The sequence below is a fragment of the Ictidomys tridecemlineatus genome, chromosome 3 (genome assembly GCF_052094955.1).
Source record: "Ictidomys tridecemlineatus isolate mIctTri1 chromosome 3, mIctTri1.hap1, whole genome shotgun sequence".
NCBI classification, from domain to species: domain Eukaryota; kingdom Metazoa; phylum Chordata; class Mammalia; order Rodentia; family Sciuridae; genus Ictidomys; species Ictidomys tridecemlineatus.
This window is the reverse complement of record NC_135479.1, coordinates 2,107,434-2,121,125: the sequence shown is the minus strand read 5'-3', so window position 1 is coordinate 2,121,125 and position 13,692 is coordinate 2,107,434. Positions and strand designations below refer to the sequence as shown.

The 13,692-nt window shown below is 41.2% G+C and overlaps 1 protein-coding gene across 2 annotated transcripts in view; it reads left to right on the top strand.

Annotated features, from left to right (window-relative positions):
• Rptor (regulatory associated protein of MTOR complex 1) overlaps positions 1-13,692 on the top strand; it is a 329,507-nt gene that overhangs the window by 17,824 nt on the left and 297,991 nt on the right. The window lies entirely within an intron of this gene.

Here is a 13,692-nt window from a genome sequence, read left to right as displayed (position 1 = left end):
CCTGGCGGCAGATGTGGGGCTGACCTTTGGAATATGGAAGTGGGTCTGAAGCCACACTTCCTGCCGCCTGGATTTGGGTCTTTTGTTTCCTCATCTTGTTTGCAGGGCTTCTTCTTTATTCTGTCCAGGGACTCCCTTCTCTGAAAGCAAAGCCTAGGAACTTGTTGCTAATTTCTAGAACTTGAATTTCACCTGTGAGTTTTGGTTTGATTCACATTCTTCTGTGTTTGTGTTTGGGGTACCTTCTTACCCTTGCCTGGGTCCTGTGATGAAAGGGATCAAGGGATGACCACGGAGTGGCCTGGGTCTGCTGCAGGTGCCCTCAAGGAGCTCAGGTGCTGGGTCTGCTGCAGGTGCCCTCAAGGAGCTCAGGTGCTGGGTCTGCTGCAGGTGCCCTCAAGGAGCTCAGGTGCCAAAAGTGTGTCCGAAGGTTACAGTAGTCTTGGAGCTGGCTTTGTTCCCTTGTCCTCAATCCCTGACACTCTCTGGTCCTGCTGAGTAGGGCTGAGCCCTGGCCCTTGCTTATTTATTGCCTTAACATTGTGTTGATGATCAGATGTCCTGGTGCTGTGTCAGTGCTTTATATTGTTGTTCTTAATTTTGGGCAGGAACTCCTAATTTGTAATCTATTTTATTACCATATTAGAGTTTTTTTTTTTTTTTTTTGTAATTTTCACTTAACTATATGTATTTGAGAAGGAGTGGTCCGATTGTCCCTTATGCAAAAGAATTTTCTTCGAGAGACATTTTATGCTAAGGAGATTCTATATATTATTTTTTCTTTCATTTGGTGACTTCCATAGAAATGCATTTTGAAAGTAGTATATTTTAAAAAAAGTGAATATTTTAAAAAATGAATGACTCTGTCTTTGTCTTTTCACAATTGTAAGCCTATTTTAAAATCTAGGAATAATAAATCCAAGCAAATATGAAAACTGGCTTTTATCCTAATTTTCCATAGAATGTTTATTGCAGCACTCATTCACTTGCTTACTTAGTATTTATTGAATGCAAATAAACTGCAAATAACTCTGCCATCAGTAGAGAGGGGATCATGTAAATGTGGTACATCAGTCAGTAGATTTCAGTGCTGCTGGTAAAGATAGCGGAGTTACACTCTATATGTGCTGGTATGGGAAGTTTCCAAGATATTTTATTAAATAAAAACAAATGAGACAGAACAGACTATATGATATGTTCCTATTTATTTTTATTATTTTAAAATTATTATTATTATCTTAAGAAAATGGAAAAAGAAGTTTTATTGCTTTGCTAGCAAAGGAGAAGCACAGGGGACTCCTGTTCCAGAGTCCGTGAGTCTGCCCATCAGAGGGTTTTTAAAGAGGTGTTTGAAAGACCACATTCCAGGTGTCCTCTGACAGGGTTGTAATTCACTTTTTAATTTGGAAGATTTCTTAGTGATCCTGTTTTTTTTTTTTTTTTTTAGGCGCATATATTTATAAAATAATTGTTCATCTATGTAAAAATGTATGCAAAGATACAGATGGACAGGAGTGGGAGGTAGGATAGATAGACTTAAAAAAGTTTGCGGGGCTGGGGATGTGGCTCAAGCGGTAGCGTGCTCGCCTGGCATGCCTGCGGCCCGGGTTCGATCCTCAGCACCACATACCAACAAAGATGTTGTGTTCGCTGAGAACTGAAAAAATAAATATTAAAAAAAATTCTCTCTCTCTCTCTCTCTCTCTCTCTCTCTCTCTCTCTCTCTTTCTCCTCTCTCACTCTCTCTTTAAAAAAAAAAAAAAAGTTTGCATTTTCCTGTACTGTAATTTCCCCCCCTAGGCTGGAGTTCTTGTGCATGCTAGGCAAGCACTGAGCTACATTAGCTTCTGCACTATAATACTTAAAACCTGCAAGATGATTTTAATGTTAGTTAAAAATAATTGCCCTATTATAAGTCCTCTGTTGTGTATTAGATGTGTTTCTCTTGTTTTAATATTTTGGTGGTTTATAGCAAATCAGATTTATAGCATTACATCCTTAACTTAAATGTTATCAGAGTTTGTCTGCTAAGATGTCACACCCCGTTCCTTGTGACATGAGAACTCTGAGATGACAGACTTCTGCATCCTTCTTCTTTTTTTTTAGAGAGAGAGAATTTTTGAATATTTTTTGGTTCTTGGCTGACACAACATCTTTGTGTATATGTGGTTCTGAGGGTCGAACCCGGGCCGCACGCATGCCAGGCGAGTGCGATACCGCTTGAGCCACATCCCCAGCCCATCCTTCTTTTTTTAAAAAATATTTTTATTAGTTATAGATGGAGACGATACCTTTATTTGTTTTTTTTTTTTAATGTGGTTTGAGACTCACACCCAGTGCCTCACACATGGCTAGGCAAGCGCTCTACCACTGAGCCCCAGCCCTCTGTGTCTCTCTTTTTGGTATGGATATCTGATTTACTTGTATGTTATAAACCCCATGCTACAGTGTTATCTTTGTATAAAATAGTTATCTTTGAAAGAAATTACAAAATCAGAAAATGTTTCACACTTCCCATGTTTCCATTTCCAGTCTGCGCTCCTTTGTGAGTTTGGCGTCTTCTTCAGCCTGGAGGATGCCAACATTCTCATAGTCTTGGTCTGCTGGCAGCATGTTCTCTCAGCTCTTGCCTTTCTGGGGATGTCTTCATGTCACCTTCATTTTTGAAGGGTATTTTCCCTGGATGTGGAATTTGTGGTTGGCAGCTCTCCTTCTAGCATGGCTCTTTTGTCCCTGGTTTGTACCATCCTGGGGAGGGTTCTCACTGGGGAGTTTTTTGTTTTTTTTGGTACTGGGGATTGAATCCAGGGGAGCTTAACCACTTAACCACTTAACCAACATTTCCAGTCTCCGACTTTATTCATATATATATTATTCTGAGACAGGGTCTCACTGAGTTGCTTAGGGCCTTGCTAAGTTGCTGAAGCTAGCCTCAAATTTTTGATCCTCTTGCCTCAGCCTCCGAGTTGCTGGGATGATGGGTGTGTACCACCATACCTAGCCTCTCATTGTTTTTTTTTCCCTCCAGAATGTAACGAGTCTTTTTTTCCTCAGTTACTTTTAGGAGTTTTCTCTTTATTATTGGAATTTGGTTGTTTGATTATGATGTGCCTATTCTGACTCTTAGATCTGTAGGAGTACAGTTTTTACCAAGAGTTTGTAAAATGTACTGCCATTGTTTCTTCCATTTTTTTCTATTCCTCTTCCTGCTCCTCTTCAGTTTCTGGTTATGCTTATTTTAGATGCTTGATGTTGTTCTGCTGAGGACCCCTTTCTTTGCTCAGTTTGGATTGTTTCTGTTGTGCTGTCTTCAATGGCATCTGGTAGTTGTTCTTGTCAGGTCTTTTGGTCACAATGATGCAAAGCTGACTAACAGCTATGGGCCACATTTTCCTGCTTTTGCTTACATCTAGTGATTTTGGTTGCATGATGGACCATAGTGATAGTCTAAAGAATGTTACAATTTGAGGATCCAGGTTTTATTGTCTTTTTAAAATGGTAGCATTGAGTTTTATTCTGTCAGGAAGTTCATTTACTTGTGAATCAGTTTCATTCTTTCAAGGATCGTTTTCTTTCTTTTTAAAAACAGAACTAGGTTAGGAATTGGCACATTGTGGCCTGCAGACCAAATGTGGCCCCTGCTTAAGTCTTTGGGAATCCGGCCACATCATTCCTGTGTTGTTTGCTGCTTTCATTCTGCAGTGGCCAAGGTGGATAGACTGTGTGGCCCCTGAAGACTGGAATCTTGATTCTGGCACTTGCATAAAAAGTCTGAAGACCTCTGCCTGGAGGAGCCTTCACTCTGGGTCTAGGTTAGCCCTGTGCCCAGTGGCTTTGCTCTGTCTGTTGGTGTCCTCCCAGCTCTCTTCTTTCCATATGTTGGAACCTGGTTTTCTTGGCCTTTTCTAGCCTCCTCTTCCCCAGTAGTTGTTCTTTGCTTGGTTTCCTGGAGTCTCACCAGGAGCGCACATAGCCTGTCATTCAGCCAGGAACTCCAAGTGACTCTGTGTGGGATTCTGGAGTCTAGTCCCTTCTCTGTGAGCATTCTCTCAGGTACTTTGCCCCACCAATTCCAGGGTCTTGATAAGTTGCTGAGGCTGACCTTGAACGTGGAATTCCCCTCTCAGCCTCCCAAGGCACTGGGATTACACATGTGTGCCACAGTGTAGTTGATTTCTTGATAGTTGATTTTTTGTAATTAATAAATTGTTCATTATTGGGTTTATTTTTTGTTGGACCTAATTTTCTCACAGTGGAGTATTCTTCCAACTTAAATATGCCATTAAAGTTTAAGATGACTTGGTGTATCCAATAAATAGTGCAGATGAATGTCTGCAGGAGCGCCCCTGCCCCGTCCAGGTGAGAAGCCTGCCAGTGCTCTGAGAGCCCCTCCCTGCTGGAAGGGAGAGAGGCATTTGCATCTCATTTGGGCTTTGGAAAGCTAGGAAGGTCAGAGGAGAAACTGAAATAGTTGTTAAACATGCAGCAGGATTTAAGCTCTGAGAATCAAATCCTCTCCTGGTTGGTGTTACAGATCTAAACTGGGCACTTTGTCACGCAGTCTCAGGGCTCTGGATTTGACTTGCTACCTTGAAGGCTTAGTTAATTATACAAAATCCTCTTTGGTGCTAACAGCCATTGGAGCCCTGCAAGGAATAGTCCAACAGCTCTTTTCATTTACCTGGTTTATTTAAGAAGATCCATCCTATTCCTACTTGATTTTCTTTCCTTTTTAAGATAATGAGACATCTATTTACAGTTCAATCAATATTTTAAAAATCATTTGTGAACTTCTGGTCAGGAAAGGGAACATTTCAGCACCCTAAAAGCCCTTGATGTGCCCTTTGATCTTCACTACTTTCTCACTCTAAGCGGCAAACTTGCTCTTACTTTTTTTTTTTTTTGGGGGGGGATATCTTTTTAGTTGTAGTTGAACACAACACCTTTATTTTATTTTTATGTGGTGCTGAGAATCGAACCCAGTGCCTCGCACCCCTGAGCCACAACCCCAGCCCCTGCTCTTACTTTTTTAATGGTTCTTAATGCTTTCCTATCCATGCATGCATTTCTAGAAAATGCACTTCAGTTTTACCTACTTTGAGATTTATCTAAGTGATAGGCTGCATTTATTTTTTTTGTGTTGCTCATTTCCTCAGTGGATTCTCCCAGGTGTTGAATATGTGGTGTGTGTGCTTAACTCACCTTTCCCCTCTGTGAGGCTGCGATACGTGAGCACAACCCAGCTGACTTACCCTTCCTGCTACCAAATCACAATGGAGTGAATTTTCTTGCTTGTCCTTGTGCCTGCAAGCATGTGTAGGGCACAAGGAAATTGCATGGTTTAAAAAAAAAAAATGCCCATTTGGGTATTTTGTCTATTTTCTGTTGAGTTATCTTTTTATTATCGATTCTAGGAGCTTTTATATATTTTGTACTATGAATACATTTCCACTGTGAAGCTTGTTTGTTCATGATCTTTGTAGGGTCTTTTGACACTCTCAGATTTAATGTCAGATTTGGTAGTCTTTCCCTTTAGAGTTAGTGCTTCTTTATATTTTGTTTATAAGTTTTTCTTTCCTGAGTGTGAAGGTAATTTCTGTGTTCTCTGCAGCAGCTTTGTGTCTTGCCTTCCCTCTTGGGGGCAATTCAGGGCTCCAGTCTCTCTTTTCCCGGGTGGATCTAGAGTTCTTAGTTAACACTGCTGAGGAGCATGTCCTTTCCCTTCTTGCACTGCTCTGTCACGTACAAAGCTGCAGTGTACTTGAGGTCTGCCTGAGGCTGTGTGCTTGTTCTGCTGGTCTCTCTTAATTGCTGGGGCTTTATAGAAAATCGTGTGAAGGCAGATCTCACACTAGTTTTCTTTGAGAATGTCTTAGCCATCTTGTTCTTTTGTGCTTCATATAAGTTTAAGTAGCAGCTTGCAAAGCTCAACTATACATTATCTGTTGGATGTTTGATTGAGACTGCATTGAGCCTGAACATCAATTTGGGGAGAATTGACATCTTTACAACATTGAGGCTTCCAGCCATGAGCATGGCATATCTCTTATATTTAGATATGTAGGTCCCCTGAATGAAATCATACTTTTCCCTATAGAGAGCTTGCCTGTCTTCTGTGGAAATTCTTTTAGGCATTCAATATTATCTTGATGCTTAAAAAAAAAAAAAGGAACAAAAAGCATTTTTAGCTGTTTGTTTTTGTTGGCAGGTGAGAATACAATTTATTTTTGCATGTTGTTTTAGATGCAGCATTCATAGTGTCCCCATCTCATGGAGACCCCCAGCAGCAGTGCATGCAGCTTCTCGCCCTCTCCCCGCTGCACCGACCTGCAGTACCTCCAGGGGTGCCAGGCCGTGTATAAGTGTGTGCAGTGGGCACCGAAGAATTCTGCCTTCCTGTCTTCTATTCTAGAACCACAGAGCCGGGTGGATCAAGGGCTCCTGGCACCAGCTTCTCCAGCTGCCTTAGGGGCATTCCCAGGAAGTCAGGGCCATGAGAAGTCAGCCCTAGGTCATCTTCTCCTTGGCTGGGGAGGGTTCCACTTCATGATAGCTCTTGAGCTCAATGGGTTGGTGCCCAGGATTGGAATGATCAGGTCTATGAATGCTCAGGAGAACTGCCAATGAAACCATTGAATCCTAAAGTGGTCTGTGCAAAAAAAATTTTAAAGTCCAGATTTAGGTTTTTAATAGCTTTCTGCATTTGTTTTTCTTTTTAAGTTAGTTTTGGTAAGTTACATTTTTAGAGGACTTTGTCTATTTCATCTAGGTTTTAAATTTATGGGAGGGAATAAAGTTGTTCATGATATTCTGTCTCCATGATTATAATAATGTTCCTTTTTCAGTCGTGGCATTCTGTATTTGCACATCTGCCCTTTTAATCTCCATTATTGCCAGAGGATTGTCTATTTTATTAACCTTTCAAGTAATTAGCATTCTTGACTCTTTGTGTTTGTTATATTTCATTACTTTACTTTTTTTTTTTAACATTTTTTTTTATTGGTTGTTCACAACATTACAAAGCTCTTGACATATCATATTTCATACATTAGATTGAAGTGGGTTATGAACTCCCAATTTTACCCCAAATGCAGATTGCAGACATTACTTTACTTTTTAATATATTATTTCTTTCCTCTACCCTCCATGGCTTCATTTTATCCCCCTCCTCAATTTTTTTTCTTTTTTAAAAAAATATTTATTTTTTAGTTTTCGGTGGACACAACATCTTTATTTTATTTTTATGTGGTGCTGAGGATCAACCCAGCGCCCCGTACATGCCTGGCAAGCTTGAGCCACATCCCCAGCCCTCCTCCTCAATTTTTTGAGGGGGACATCTATGATACTTATCAGTCTTGAGCCATCTGCCTGTCCTAAGATATATGTATTTAGTTCTGGGAATTAAATGCTATGCTGCATTCAACAAGTTTTGAAGTATTTGTGTTAATATTCACTTTGAATTATTTTGTTTTTCATTTGACTTCATTGATTTGCTGCTTAAAAGTGTTTTGGAATTTTGAAACATAGTTTTCCAGGATGTACTTTTGGCTTTGTTGCATCTGATGAGAGTGCCTCTGATTTCAGCAGGGCAGCCTGTGTGCATGCCTGGCTAGGGGGAGCCATTGACATTATTGTCACATGCGGATGGCGCCCCCTAGTGTTGTGGGTCATACAACTTGCACAATTCTTATTTTGAAATTTGTTGAGATTTACTCTGTGGACCTGCATATGGCCAATTTTTGTAGTGTCCACTATGTACTGGAAATAATGGGTATCCACAGTTGGTGCCACCTTCTTTATGTGTCCATTAAGTCAGATACTGTGGATCTGTCTTTACTGATTTTGACTACTTCTGTCAATAACTGGGGGAGCTGTGTTAAAACTCCACCCCAGGGATGGGGAGGTAGTTCAGTGGTAGAGTGTTTGTCTAGCATGCACAAGGCCCTGGGTTCCATCCCAGGACCTCCAGAAAGAAAAAAGAAACAACAACAGCAGCCCCACCCTGTGATAGTACACATTGCTGCTAACTTTGCCTTGTGATTGCCCTGTGATCTTGCATGTCTGCTCTGAGCAGTGCAGTGATGGTCTGCATTTGCTGCTCTGTGCAGTCTTGGGCCCTGGTGTTGTGCTTCGCATTTGAGGCTCTGTTCCTCATTTGAAGTTATGCTCTTGCATTGCGTCAGCTCAGAATGCCTAGGTATTCTTGGAGTCTGAGCCTGCTGTTGGAGGGGCCCTCTCCCGAATGGTGCTTTTGCTCTGTGTTTCTTTGGTGTCAGGAATGTGCTTATACCAATTTTCTCCTGGTGGCTGTTTATACCTGTTTACACTGTTTACTTTTCCCTCTCTTTAGGTTGGCTCCTGTGTTTCTTATGTCTCTTGTAAACAGCTTACAGTTGGATTAAAAATATGCAGACTGGTGCTTTTTCTATTTTAATTGGACCACTTAGTCTATTTACACTTATTTGGACCAAAACCTACCATCTTATTTTGTGTTTTTTTTTGTCCTGCCTGTACTTTTTGTTTGTTTGGAGTATTGGGAATTGAACCAGGGGTGCTCTATCAGTTACAACCCTAGTCCTTTTTATTTTGAGGCAGGGTCTTGATAAGTTGCCCAGGATGACCTGGAACTCCCGTCTACCTGCCTCAGTCTCCCAAGTAGCTGAGATTACAGGTGTTTGTCACCACACCTGGCTTTACTTTTTTTTTTATGGATTGAAAATATTTATCTAGTTTCTTCCCCTTTACTATGATTTTTGGAAATCATGCACTGTTTCTCTTTCTCATAACAGTTCCCTAGAAATTGTGGTAGGAATGCTAAAAAAAAAAAAATCAAGTAGATCAAGACCTTTGGTCCATTTCCTGGACAATTCAAAATTTTGGAAATCACTAACTGCTTTGATTCTCATATGATAGTATTGTTGGTATTCCTGTTTTTAGCACCACAAGGCTGGGTCTCTCTTACTTTATCTAGTCACTGTCTTTTCAGGTCAACATAAAATTTATGCCTCTCTTTGCTCTTCACCTTTTTTGGACCTCAGGAAATCACTTATTTTGATATTTTAGAATTTCCTCTCCTGAGGGCCTGTTGATGCCCAGTTCTCTTTGTTAGTCTGAAAACGTCTTCCTTCAGTTCTCATTCTCCTGGGTGTGGGCTGTCGTCTGGTATTTCCTCGCAGCCCTGGAAGCTGCCAGCCACCTGCCCAGTGCTTCAGCTGGCTTGGTGTGCCTGCTCTCCACATTGGCTCCTCTCCCCAGCTTTGATTTTTGCTCATTTTTTCTTTAAATTTGTTGGGTTTCTTGAGTCTGATTTAGAGCCCTTCATCAGGTAAAATTCACAGCTGTTGTCACTTTGGATGTTGCCTATTTCATTCTACACTGTTTTTGAAACTAATTAGATGTATGTTCTCTCTCTTTTATGTTTTTCTTCATATTTTTGACCTTTTTGGCTTTCTGTGCTTCATTGTGGACATTTTCTTCTGTTTTTCATTATTGAGTTCACAGATTCTCTCTTGATCAGGTTTAAGCTGCTGTTAGAAGGCTCTGGGTCCCCCCATCCCATTCTATATTCTGTTTAGTTCTCTCAATCTACTGAGTTTAATAATATATATATATATATATATATATATATATATATATATATATATATTTTGTTGTTGTTGTATTCTAATAGGTTACTTAAAAGAATTTTTTAAATGGAGTTACTTTTTGCATTGCATTTTTTTTTACTCTAGGCTTTCCACTTATTCTGACATATTCACGTCCCTATGTGAAAAAAGGTTACTGTAGTGTGCCTGCTTCCCAGCTGCAGCAAATTTTCAATTTGCCATTTTTACTTCACTTGAATAAATATAGCATTGTATTATTTGGTAATTCCAATTTTGAATTTTTGGATCTTCTGTTTGTTGCTTAGTTATTCATTACCCCGTGCAGTGTGTTTGTTTATATGCTGTTATTTCTTACTATTCACTGTTTTCATCCTTGGAAAATTATTTGTTGGAATTAGGTGAATAATAATAAGGGATGAAGGTATCTCTGACCAGAGCGGATTCTTGTTGGCTTTTGTCAGGTGTTTGGTTCCAGTCTGGGATCACTTTAAACAAGTTCGTGGCTCAGAGTTGCTTGGGCTATCTGGACTTGGGAACCCAACTTGCAAAAGTGCATGAAGCTGACAGGAAATCACCTAGTGTGATTCCCCGTGATGTGTCGGGATGACTCTTGGGGTGTGTGTGGAGTGAAGAATGATTTCAGAAAAAGCTTGACAGCTTCTTTTTCGGTGATGCAAATGTTAGATATTAGATCGTGTGGTTAGATTTAGCAAAACTCTAAATATTCTAAAATCAGTGTACAGTTGTATACTTATTACAGGTGACTTTTATGATATATAAAGTATAACTCTGTGGGGAGCCACAATGCATGACCGCACTCTTCCAGTCCTGATGCCTCAGATTCTGACCAACCACTGCCTTCGCTCTGGTTAGGGCAGAGTCTAGCTCCGATAGTAAGATGGTCTTCTTGTGGGATGTGTCCCCAGGGTTGAGTTACAGTCATCTGTCCGTGGTAACCCTGCTCCTTCTGATCTTTTTTGGATGGAACTTTCTAAAGAACAAGAGTCCCCCCAGTAAAAGCCTACTTCCGAATGTGCTCGCTCTCGCCAACCTCTTGGGACTTTCTCTTGCTCTCCCTCTTGGGGGGCCTGAGGCCGAGAATGGAGAAGCCACCCTGAAGCTTGTGTAAAGGTAGAGTGTGTTTCTTTTATTTGGTGTCCCTGCAAATTCACAGAGCGACCTTAAGTTCAGCTGCCCGCACAGGTTGGGGGCAGCATAACTCAATAAACTGTTAAAAATGCATGAGGTTGCTTGTGATTCTGTGTCCTCAGGGCCATGATTTTGTGTCTTTTCTCTAATGCTCTTGTCACTGCCAGGTTCCCTGGGGTGTGGGTATGGAGGTGGCGCTTGGTCTGTGGGGACGGCCTTGTGCCTGGATTCTGGGACTCTCATCCCGGTTCCTGCTTTCGGCTGCTTTCTCCTTGAGTCTTCCCCTCATCAGAAGATTCTCTAGGTCTGCGGGGGCCCACTCTTCTCCTTGGATTTTGACCTTCTAGTTCATAGTCTCTGGACAGCTCCTCTGTGTTTTTACTGAGATTTAAATCAAAGAAAGGAAAACATTTGGTATTTGGTCTAGTTTACTCCTCCTCTGCACTTTCCCCACCTCCCCATGTGAAAGGCAGGCCCCAGCAGCTGGCCCTCATCCCTGGATCTTGAGGTCTTTTCCTTTGCTCCCTCATTTCCTACAGTCTCTCCTGACTCATCACACTTTCTGTGGAGTGGGGCCACTTTCTCTATTATATGTTAATGTCATCTCTAATCATACAGGTGACATTAAACAAGTGGTCTGGTGAATGGGGGTGAGGCTGGGACTGGGTAGAAACAGCCTGTCTGATCCTATACTTCAAGGAAGTCTGCATCTTGGTTTTACCAGAATAGTTTTAGAAACAGAGCTAATTTTGGCTAGGTGTGGTGGCCCACGCCTATAATCCTAGCCTCTTGGGAGGCTGAGGCAAGAGGATTGGAGTTTGAAGCCAGCCTCAGCAATAGAGAGGCACTAAGCAACTCAGTGAGCTCCTGTCTCTAAATAAAATACAAAATGGGACAGGGGATGTTGCTCAGTGGTCGAGTGCCGTTGAGTTCAATCCCCACCCCCACATACACCAAAAAAAAAAAAAAAAAAAAGAGAGGAAAAGAAAAAAGAAACTGGTTTGATTTTTATGTGTAAGGTGTAAGTGGTGTTTGAAATAAAATAGTTGCATTGGTATGTTAGAATTTTTAATAAGGAAAATATTTTTTTGCAGTAATTATTACTATAGAAACACAGTTTTTATTCTTTTTGTTTCCTAGTGTTTCTGCTTAAGTATATTAAGCATTGGTTTTTGTGAATCACCCTTAGCTGTTTGCCTTTCTTAGTAAGGACAGAAAAGGAAAGGATATGGCTTAGGAAAGACACCAGATGTACACAAAGAGAGGAGGGGTGAGATCTCAGTATAGGCACCAGCAATAAAATGCATGAAACAGCACTTTTGCTACATTAAAAATAAAAAAAGCCACGTTTACTGAGCTAACAGCAAATGAAAATGAGGTTAATAATATATTTCTAAGTTCAAAATTTATAGTGTATTTACTTGCATAGAAAGAGCCACACGTTTTTCAAATGGAGTTACTTTTGCATTGCATTTTTTTTTACTCTAGGCTTTCCACTTATTCTGACATATTCACGGCCCTATGTGAAAAAAGGTTACTGTAGTGTGCCTGCTTCCTAGCCGCAGCAAACTGACACCTGTATGGTTTATTTCAGATCCAGCCTCTTCCTGCTTCCTGTCCTAACCTCCTGTTTTAAGCCCCATAGCATTTTGTACTGCTTTGTACCCTGGAACACAAGTTACCTTTGTTTTATTGTTTGCCACTTGCAAGAAAGCAATATAATAGATTTGAAAAACCAAAGCAGATAGTATTAAAATAGTGATAATGAAATAATGCTAGGAACCACTTAAATGAGCTTTGGCATTGCTTTTCCTGCCATTTCCCCAGTGCATTACCTTGCTCTCAGGGAGCCACAAACTCTGTGTCGCATTCTTTTTTGTTTGCTTATGCAGTTCTTCCATGTTACTGAATGTTATTTTTGCCAGTTTTTAACATCTTCTTGTTATTCTACACTTCCACACTTGCTTCTTGTTGGATATTCAGGTTTCTTCCTGTATAGCCCCTATCCCTCCTGTGCTTGGACTGTCTCATTATCTTAGAGTCTGGGGAGTCAGCTGATAGGGTGAGAGGATGATGGAACCCCGGTGGGAGGTGGGAGTGAAGCTGGAGGACCAGCCTGGAGCCTCTACCTGCCTGGAGCGCTTGTTGCCTTTCTCTCTTTCTTCACTTCCCACAGCTGTTCCCCTTGGTATACTTTAAAATGTTTTTGCAGTGCTGGGATGGAACCTCAGTGGACTCCCACGCCCTGGCTGCCCTCCAACTTCCTACCTCCAGAGTGGACGGTGGTAGGGGGTCACTTCCATCATCTGAGTTCTGGGTGCAGACTGCTGGCTAAAAGTGGCCTGAGTCTGTTCCCTTGCCTGGGGGCTTGTCCTGCTGCTGTGCTTTCTTAGAAATTCCTTGAGCCTCCTTTTATACATGCTCAACCACTGCTTCCCATTCTCTGCTTTGTGGTTGGTTTCTGAGATTTTTGTCTTAGGTTTCATTTGGCTTTTGCTAGATCTTTCTGGATTCCTGATTACTTCCTGGAGCTTATTTGCAATCTTCTCTGCTTAAGTCATTCAAGAATCAGGTAAGTGTACTTGCTGTGCCCTCCATTTTCAGGTAATTCATAAAGGTGCAACAGGGTGGTCAGGGTGCAGTGATTGGAGACTAGCATTCATCTGTAGAATACGCTCTCCTGTGTCCTGCTTCAGCAACATGCCTGTCTCCATCATTATTTTCTCAGAAGGGCTTTAAATCTACAGCCTTCCTGGAGGGAGAGGGTGAATAGCTAAGAAGCAGAAAGGGTTTCCTTCGTTATTTGAGGATTTACATATAATGAAGACATGGTAGGCTCAGACACCTTCATGTCCGTGAAAACACATTTAGGTGTTTTAGTTGATTGAAGGCAAAAAGTGGCCCAGCACTGTGAAATGCTGCCAGAATAGATGGATCA